Source organism: Miscanthus floridulus, chromosome 7 (assembly GCF_019320115.1).
Source record: "Miscanthus floridulus cultivar M001 chromosome 7, ASM1932011v1, whole genome shotgun sequence".
Classification (NCBI taxonomy): Eukaryota; Viridiplantae; Streptophyta; class Magnoliopsida; order Poales; family Poaceae; genus Miscanthus; species Miscanthus floridulus.
In genome coordinates this window covers 78,923,786-78,932,376 of record NC_089586.1, presented here as the reverse complement: position 1 = coordinate 78,932,376, position 8,591 = coordinate 78,923,786, and the positions used below count along the sequence as shown (strand labels likewise).

General features: G+C 44.5%; 1 pseudogene; it reads right to left on the bottom strand.

Annotated features, from left to right (window-relative positions):
• Positions 1 to 271: 271 nt before the first annotated feature.
• Positions 272 to 5,700, bottom strand: LOC136463540 (protein PSK SIMULATOR 1-like; annotated as a pseudogene).
• Positions 5,701 to 8,591: the final 2,891 nt, after the last annotated feature.

Sequence of the window (8,591 nt, the reverse complement as noted above, 5' to 3'; positions counted from 1 at the left end):
CGCTTGGCTGAAATTGACTAAAAAAACACTGTTTCCGCTAAAATGTCGTGAGAGAAAAATACTGTTTTGACTAAAAAATTAGGCTGAATAGTGCCGCTTTTAAGGTGAGCCGAACGGCTTCGTCTCCTGGCCTACGGATCTGTGATCTGGCGATGCATACACGCCGCAGCAATCTTGGATGGCTTCCCAGCAATGTCAACAAGCCCAAAGCAGGAGCATGCTTTACGGCTTTACTACTCAACTTGCACCGGGAGTGCATGCCTACTGCATTTTCGCGACTTGTATGTACAATAATATATACAGTTATTACAGCTTACAAGCAACAGAGTTTGTTTGGCCTGATGATTTGGCACGGTACATATACAAATACTGACCGCCCGAGAGAAAGACAAACAAAAAGGAGAAAAATCTTACCTATGCATGCATGTGTATATATATATGCGCTATCCATCCGGCAGTGTTTCTGCAGGCATTATGTATGCTAATATGCTAGTAATCCTGATGATCACTCACGAAATCTTGGTTTCCCATTCCTAAACCTCGCCTACTACACCTCTCCCTTCCTTCCCATCAACACTTCACACTCACAAACATCCACGCCATGCATACTACACTCACACTTCACTGCGTTTCTTGAACGAGACACGCATGCAGTGACCAGCCTCACGGTTGCTTCTGCTGCACATCCACTCTGTCCATCACGTCCAGCGCCAACCTGATCCGGTCGATGTCGAAGCCAACAGCCACGGGCGACGACGAGGCGGGAGACCTGCCCGTCGCCAGGGGGGACACCCTGCCGCCGCCGTGCTCCCGCTCCCGCGACGCCGACGGGCAGCAGTGGCTGCCGCTCTTGCTCAGTCCTGTCGTTCCTGCTCAGCGCCAGCCTGTGGCCGCGGCCCGCCGCAGCCGCCGTGGACAGCTCCTGGCTCTTGCTCTTCCCAGTCGTCCCAGCGGACCGTCGCCGGGTGTATGCGTCCTGCAGCATCTCGCGGTCTTCTCGGGTGAGCCCAGGAGCAGCTGGGCCCCTGGACGATGCTGCTGCTGGCACCGCCGGGGCCACGCCCAAGTGCACCGGCGAACGCACGGGGGATCGGCTCGGTGACCTGTTGTTAGGCGGCCTGCTGTAGCTGATCAGGATGTGGAGCCACACCACCAGGTCCAGTATGCACGCGTCGGCCTTCTCCTTGTCCGCGTGATACAGGGTCTCGATCCTCAGCGCGTCAGGTTGACCAGCCTGTTTCCGTGACGGATCATTCCTGCACAAGCACGAATCGGAGAGTTCTTCAGTTTGGGGACACACATTTAGCTTAGTACTTTGAGAATAGTAATTACTCTTGAAAAAGAAGAATTGATGAGTGTCTTATCTTACCCTGTGTTCGCCCACTCGCCAACCCATCCGAATCCATGGTGCGCTCTGGTTCATAGCATTACAAACAAGGGTTAACATCAGAGTCGATTCTACTTTTTTTTTTGGTAGCTAAAGCAATTCAATTTGAAGTACCTGGCCGTATTATTGGCAACCGGGACAATCCATTGCAAAGTTTTCTCCATCGAACTCCTGATTTTAGTGATCGGAACCTAACGCAGCAGGAAATAATGTTTAGAAAAATAAAGCTCCCGTGTGGATGTTATCAATGTGGATAATGGAGCATCATATTCCACAGCATCAGAGTACCTCTTCAGATTCTGTGGAAGTTAGTAGTCTTGTTCGAAGAGCAGACTTGACATTTGAGGGCAGACCTTGATAGAGTGCATCTCTTGTACTTTGAGGGGGGACAGAACTTCGGGAAACCTTAAGCAGCGACGCGAATATCAGTCAGTAAACAGTTCCCCAGGACTGTTCAACAAGTATTTTGTTGAAAGTATGTTCCAATTATGCATTTATGCTCATTGGTAGCATGAGATCTGTAACTATGACAACATTCCTTTTTTTTCCAGAACAAAAGTTGCAAGATTTCTGTATGATGACCGATTGGCTGTAAAAAATAAAAGGGTAAAGTACGTTTTACAACCCTCAACTTGCACCAAAGTTCGATTTTCAACCTTCAACTATGAAACCGGTCAAGAAACACCCTCCAACTATCAAAACCGGACGAATTTGGTCCTCGGCCGGTTTCAAAAGCGGTTTTCTATTTTCGGGAGGCGCCGAAATTTTAAATTATTTTTTTGAGCATCTTAACGTCCTCAAATGAAAAAACTCAAAACTACAAAGTTGTAGATCTCATTGAGCTCTACAATTTACATATAAAAATTATCTTCATCTGACATCGTATCGAAGGGTTTTCTATTTTTTGAAATTTGAATCTCATCACGCGACTCAAATTTCAGCATCATATTTTGTCGCATGATGAGACTCAAATTTCAAAAAATAGAAAACCCTTCGATACGATGTCAGATAAAGATAATTTTTATATTTAAATTGTAGAGCTCAATGAGATCTACAACTTTGTAGTTTTGAGTTTTTTCATTTGAGAACGTTAAGATGCTCAAAAAAATAATTTAAAATTTCGGCGCCTCCCGAAAATAGAAAACCGCTTTTGAAACCGGCCGAGGACCAAATTCGTCCGGTTTTAATAGTTGGAGGGTGTTTCTTGACCGGTTTCATAGTTGAAGGTTGAAAATTGAACTTTGGTGCAAGTTGAGGGTTGTAAAGTGTACTTTAACCAAAATAAAAATAGCACTTCTAAAGCGAAGATCTCGAAGTTTCAGAATGTAGTAACCCAATCGGCTTTTTGAACCTTATCCTATAACATCATTGACCAATATGACTACAGGTTGTGGACTGTAGAACCAAATATCTAGAGAATATATACAGCATATTTGGTCTGTTAGTTTCAGCATAACCTATTGATAATTTGAATATGAAAAATAAATGTAGCTGACCAATGTGGACACATGCAAAAGAGAAATGAGGTAGCAAAATATATTTGAGTAAACACGAGACACTTACAATATTGTCAATCTGAGAAATGATATTAGCATAGTGAAGAGAGAGACCAGCAGACCCCAATGTTTGATGGCTCTCTTGCGATTCGTTTGACTCTCCATCTACAAGAACAAAAGAACACAAAAAAGGCAAGTTAGTAGTAATTACTAGGTGGTAACCGTGACTGGTTTGATGACAAATATAGAGTGGGCGAGCAACCTTACCACAAGGCCCAAAAGTATCTCGAATCTCGACATGTAAGAACTGGACAATATCTACAAGCTTCTCCATGACCTACAAATAGGAGGTACAATTTGCATCATTCATCTTACCCATTAAAAGCAGAAAATTAGAAAATTTCCATCTGTGTACACTTCATCTTGTGCATGATTTGCATAAGAACTACTTACACCATCAAGAGACTTAGACCAAAGAGACTTTTTCTTCAAATTATGTACATGCTTCCTCTGGCTCTTCAGTTCTTGTCTGATAATCTGAACAGTGTCCCCTGTTCATTCATGGCAGTCAGTTATAAGTGTGATGAGGATCAGGGAATTGGACTGGCAGCAAAATAGCATCTGAAACTACAAGGGCGATACATGGATGAACATCAGCATACCCCTTTCAAATGTAACTGATCTTTTCTCTTCCTCCAATTTACGGCGATAATCTTGCTCAAATCTATCTAATGCATGTAATTCATGGTAGAGATCCTATGGGACAAGTAGTGAAATAGCAATCAAATCAGAAAAGGCTAGAGGAATCAAATGGACTGCATGATCTGCAAAGGTTAACAAAAACCAAAGAAATGTAATCAAACACAGTTTGTTTTCTGTAAGAACACTAGAGACTTTGTCAACGTATGTAATACTCACACCAGTGTGTCGAACAAGGGTCATCAGTTGCTGCATATGTGCTTTTGCCATTTCTTTTAATTCTGGTTGGGGTGTAATTTCTGACCCTAGCCTGGAAACAAACACAAGGACTAGTGAGATCATTACACTAGGAATCAATCATTAAGCCATGTTTACGGTGGGAACCTACTTGGAGAAATAACGATCTAGGTTGTGCCACTGAGGATCTTTGCAACGATTCCCAAATCTTATGACTTCTCGTGAAAATATACTCAGCTCTTGCCTGCAAAGAATATGAAACCTTTTATTATTTAGGAACGTTAAAGTTGGGTTATAACATCTGCTAAACCATCACAGAGTTAAAATGCTAATATATGTGTTGGCAAACCTCTTGTCGGCTGCAGCAATTCTCATCAGATCATCCATGTCGCTTGAAACTAAACGTTGTACACCTTCTGATAGTAGGACCATGTCCTTCAAATAGTTCAGGCTTTCTTTGGACAAAGACTGCATGAGGCTCATGCCCTTAACTATTGTGTTTGCAACCTCGAATGCAAGGATTGATATTTTGTTCCCCTTTGTCGTTGGTCCCACCACAAAACCACCTCCAGGGCTCAAACTTGACATGCTGCTGCCCAGATTATCTAGAACCTCTACTGCTTTCCCAAGTCCAGAGGTACTCTTTCTACCAAGCGCTATGCCTATGTCTGAAACCTGCAAGAAGAGTTGAGAAAAACAGAAGCATTACGAAACCTGGCAAAACAAGCTTCTTCGAAAGATTGACACAAGGTTCATGCTACAATGTCAGAACTTAGCTCCTCTCGTTACCAATAAGATCACAAAGTAACATTATCTTCAGCAAAATTATTGTCATTACTCATTACATAATGTAATGCAACACCCAAGTCTTAATGCAAGATCCAGCATTTTTTTCCCAACAGTGAACTTATCAATTTGGATGCGCAATTATACAAGCACATGTAAATCCAGAAGGAAAGACTTGCCTTGCTCGGACCGGCCTTGCCGGAGGTGCTTCTCCTAGGCTTGCCAGCCTTGGCCTTCCGCGATTCGGTATGCGTCAAATGCGGTTCCTTGGAGACCGAGCGACGAGTCTTGGCGCTCGTGGACGGCGGCGAGACCTTCTCCGACAGACGAAATGACTGATCGCTCACCTGGTTAGGATCCACCGCCTCCTCGACGGGCGCGGTCTTGTTATTGCTGGCGGCTGAGAAGGCCCTGAAATCCTGCTCCACCACGAACCCCATCGCTCGGAACGAGAGCTCCGTCGGCGATTTGTCCCCGGCGATCCCCGCCGAACACACGCTGCCCATGATGACCAATGCCGACGCGACAAGTAGCTCCACCAGCCGAGCACCTGTAAGATGCGAAATTGGCCGTGAATATCGCTCAATCCCACCCGACGCCCGCGTCCGTCGCCGGCGATAACAACGAAGTAAATGGACACTGAAAAGATGGAACGAATCTTACCCGCTCGAGTCGTCGCGTTGACGACGCTCCCGCCGATGAAAAAAATCAAAGCAGGAAGAAGGTGACGACCTCCAACAAACCAAGAACCAAGTGGGAAATGCTTCCTTTTGAACACCAAACAAGGGAACGGAATAGAAGGTATCAACCACCAGGCAAGTACCGATGGGGAGGAACAAGACAAGGCAGCCAAACCCAGGCCGCGAAATTCCGCCGCCGATTAGTCAAGAAAGCCGGCTTCAGAGAGACGGGAGGATTAGATTTTTTTTTACGGGACCCAACCGCCGTTGAAAACTGCAGAACGAGGGGAGGGAGGGACGCTCCGGGCCGGAGCCAAGAAGCGGCGACAGGCACCTCCCACCGGTGGTGTTGATGGCGGCGGCCGGACGGGTAGGAACCGCGTGCTTTTCAGTGGTTGTACCGATGTGGATTTGATCGGAGAGGAGACACCCGTGACAGTCGCGCTTGCTGGCTTTGCTTGTGTTTTGGTCTTTTCGGTGCCAGAATTTATTTTATAAAAAATAAAATAAAGGGGACATTGGCAAAGTCCACGGTTCAGAGGGGTATATTAAATGCAGGGTCTGTCAGCCCACCGCAGCACTGACTTTTGTTCTTGTGTGTGGGATTTGACTTTGCGCTCTTTGTCGACAAATCCACCGGTTTTCAAGTCCCGGGCGCGTTTAGGCGGCAAAAATTTTTAGTTTGGTTACTGTAGCACTTTCGTTTATATTTGGTAATTAGTGTCTAATTATGGACTAATTAGGTTCGAAAGTTTCGTCTCGCGATTTCTCTACCAACTGTGCAATTAGTTTTATTTTTCGTCTACGTTTAGTACTCCATGCATGTGCCGTAAGATTTAATGTGACACTTTAGGGTGAAAATTTTTAGAATCTAAACAGGGCCTAACTCTGGATTTCCTTTTGGTGGACATGAAATTTGGAGATAACGTACAGAAGTTTTTAAATATTTGAAATCCCCATACTCATCTTTCCACATTTGTCTTCTTGTGTTGACCATCCATTTGATGTGCGTCACTTTTGTACTCCGTAGTTTAGACATGAATTCAACATGCATTCTATTGTGGGAAATCAGTGGGTGTAGATTGAAATATACTAGTAATCGTTAATAAAAATAGAATAATATAACTGAAAGAACAACTAAATATATTCTTTTTGTTCTTTTTAAGCTTCACCTAGATTTATGTGTATGTCAAACCTTCTTAACAGGATCTAATAGAAAATATTAGTAACATGTGCATCTCTAAATAAGTGTATTATAAAAAAAATATTCAATGATTAATCAAATGATACTTATTACGCACCATAAATAGTAATCTCTTATATTTATTGGTCAAAGTTGAATATATTTAACTCATCGATACGTGAAAATGACACTTAAAAGGACCATAGAAAGTATTTCTTATACTCCCTCCGTTCCTTAATATAAGCCATATAGATTTTTAAAGAAAATTTCAAAATATAGGTACGTATCAGCTCCCACGCTGATTAATTTAGAAACATTCCCACCGTACATAGCACATGCCCCAACCAATCCCTTAGATTTATAAAGCAATCTGATTGGGAGAGAGAAAATGGCCTGATTTTCCTTTTTTTCCTCGGTCTCACATCCTTCCCAAGGCCGTGCATTAATATTGGTGCTAAAAACTATATGACTTATATTAAGGAACTGAGGGAGTATTATAGAGTGAACCCTCTATATATAGTTATATACTCCCTTTGTCATTAAAAGAATAGATTTTTATACAGAAAATTTGTCCTAGAATAAATTAACTTCTAAGCCCTCACATCCATCGGGCCCATTTATTTCCTCAAGCCTCCAGCACTCACAAATATTCATGAATACTCTGCAATAAATTTATCTTTTAATGAGCGTCTATGTTGTACTGCATAATCTTAAAACTACAGGGCGGTGTGGGTTTTGGGTAGGTTTAACCCCATTAGCAGGATCGCAACTGTGCTAGATTGTAGGCTAAGCATGCAAATTCCAACACTAGGCCATGATACCAAAACTAGACAGCTCCAGCAAGCACTAAACCAGCTTTTTAGGTTGCCACCCTGGCCTAGGGACTGCTTGCTAGACATTCAAGGATCCAACGTAAACCAAACATGTTAATGGACCGTAACTAAATTGTTCAGATTCCAAAACTGACGATTTCATTCTAACCCATCCATTTTCTGAAACACTTCCTGTAGGGTGTCCGTTCGTGACTGCGTCCGGATGTGTCTCCTCAGGAGCGGGTCCCGAATAAAAAACAAAACCACATTCTCTTGTGCTTATCGCCCGTTCCCCCGAGCCCACCACACCACTCCTTCGTGCGTATCCGCCCGGCCTCAAAGTAGCGCGGTTGCTCATCCATCTGCCCCTTCTCCAACGTGCGCTCGTCGGGCTCCGCGCCGTTTCCTTTTCCCTTCGCTGGCCGCGTCGCGCGCCCTTGCTCACCTACGTCGCTCGCTCCCTCGCCGTTCGTCCGTCACCCATCGCCGTTGGCCGTGTCGCTGATCCCCACCATGGCCGCGGGGGCACAAGTGCCATGGCGCCTCAGGTCTTCCCCAACCAAGCCAAGGGACCCACAAGCATGGCCGGTGCTGGTGGTACTCGCGCACCGGCTCCCACCCTGACAGCCAAAATCGACTAGCCTGGCCTTGCATCCCCTGTGTTGCATACTTGAGACGTTTTCAGATGTATGTTGCAATTATTTTCGTCTTGATGTTGCAAAAGTAGATAGGGGGTGTTGCACATGTTGCAAGTGTTTTAGAGGCATGTTGCATTCATCTGTTTCAAAACGTCTGTTGCAATCATTTTTATCTGGATGTTGCATATGTTTCAGACATATGTTGCAACAGTATGTCCCAAATGTTTCAGCTGTTTCAATCTTATATTGCAGCAAGTGGTTTCACATTGCAAGTTGCAAATCTAGATGTTTCATGTGTTTCACACACATGTTGCAAGTGCGCGTTGTTGCTTTCAAATGTTTTTCATGTTGCATTCAAATGTTTTTCATGTTTCAAATCTACTTTCAAACGGGCCGCTGGAGGCCAGCAAACGGTGGTGCTACAGTCAGGGCGTGCTCGTCCTCAGCTGCGTCATGGCTCGTGTTGCCCACGCGGAGACAGAGGAGGGTCAGGGGCGACCAGCAGGTAAGTGCACGTATGGGGCAGAGCGAAAGCGGGGTCAAGGCAAAGGCAGATGGGGGTAGGCTGCACAGGGGTAGCGACGCCCATCCATTTTTCCCAACATGACCAGCCCATTTATAGAAAGATTCACAACTTATGTTTTTGCATAATCCCATATTCTAGGAAAAATCC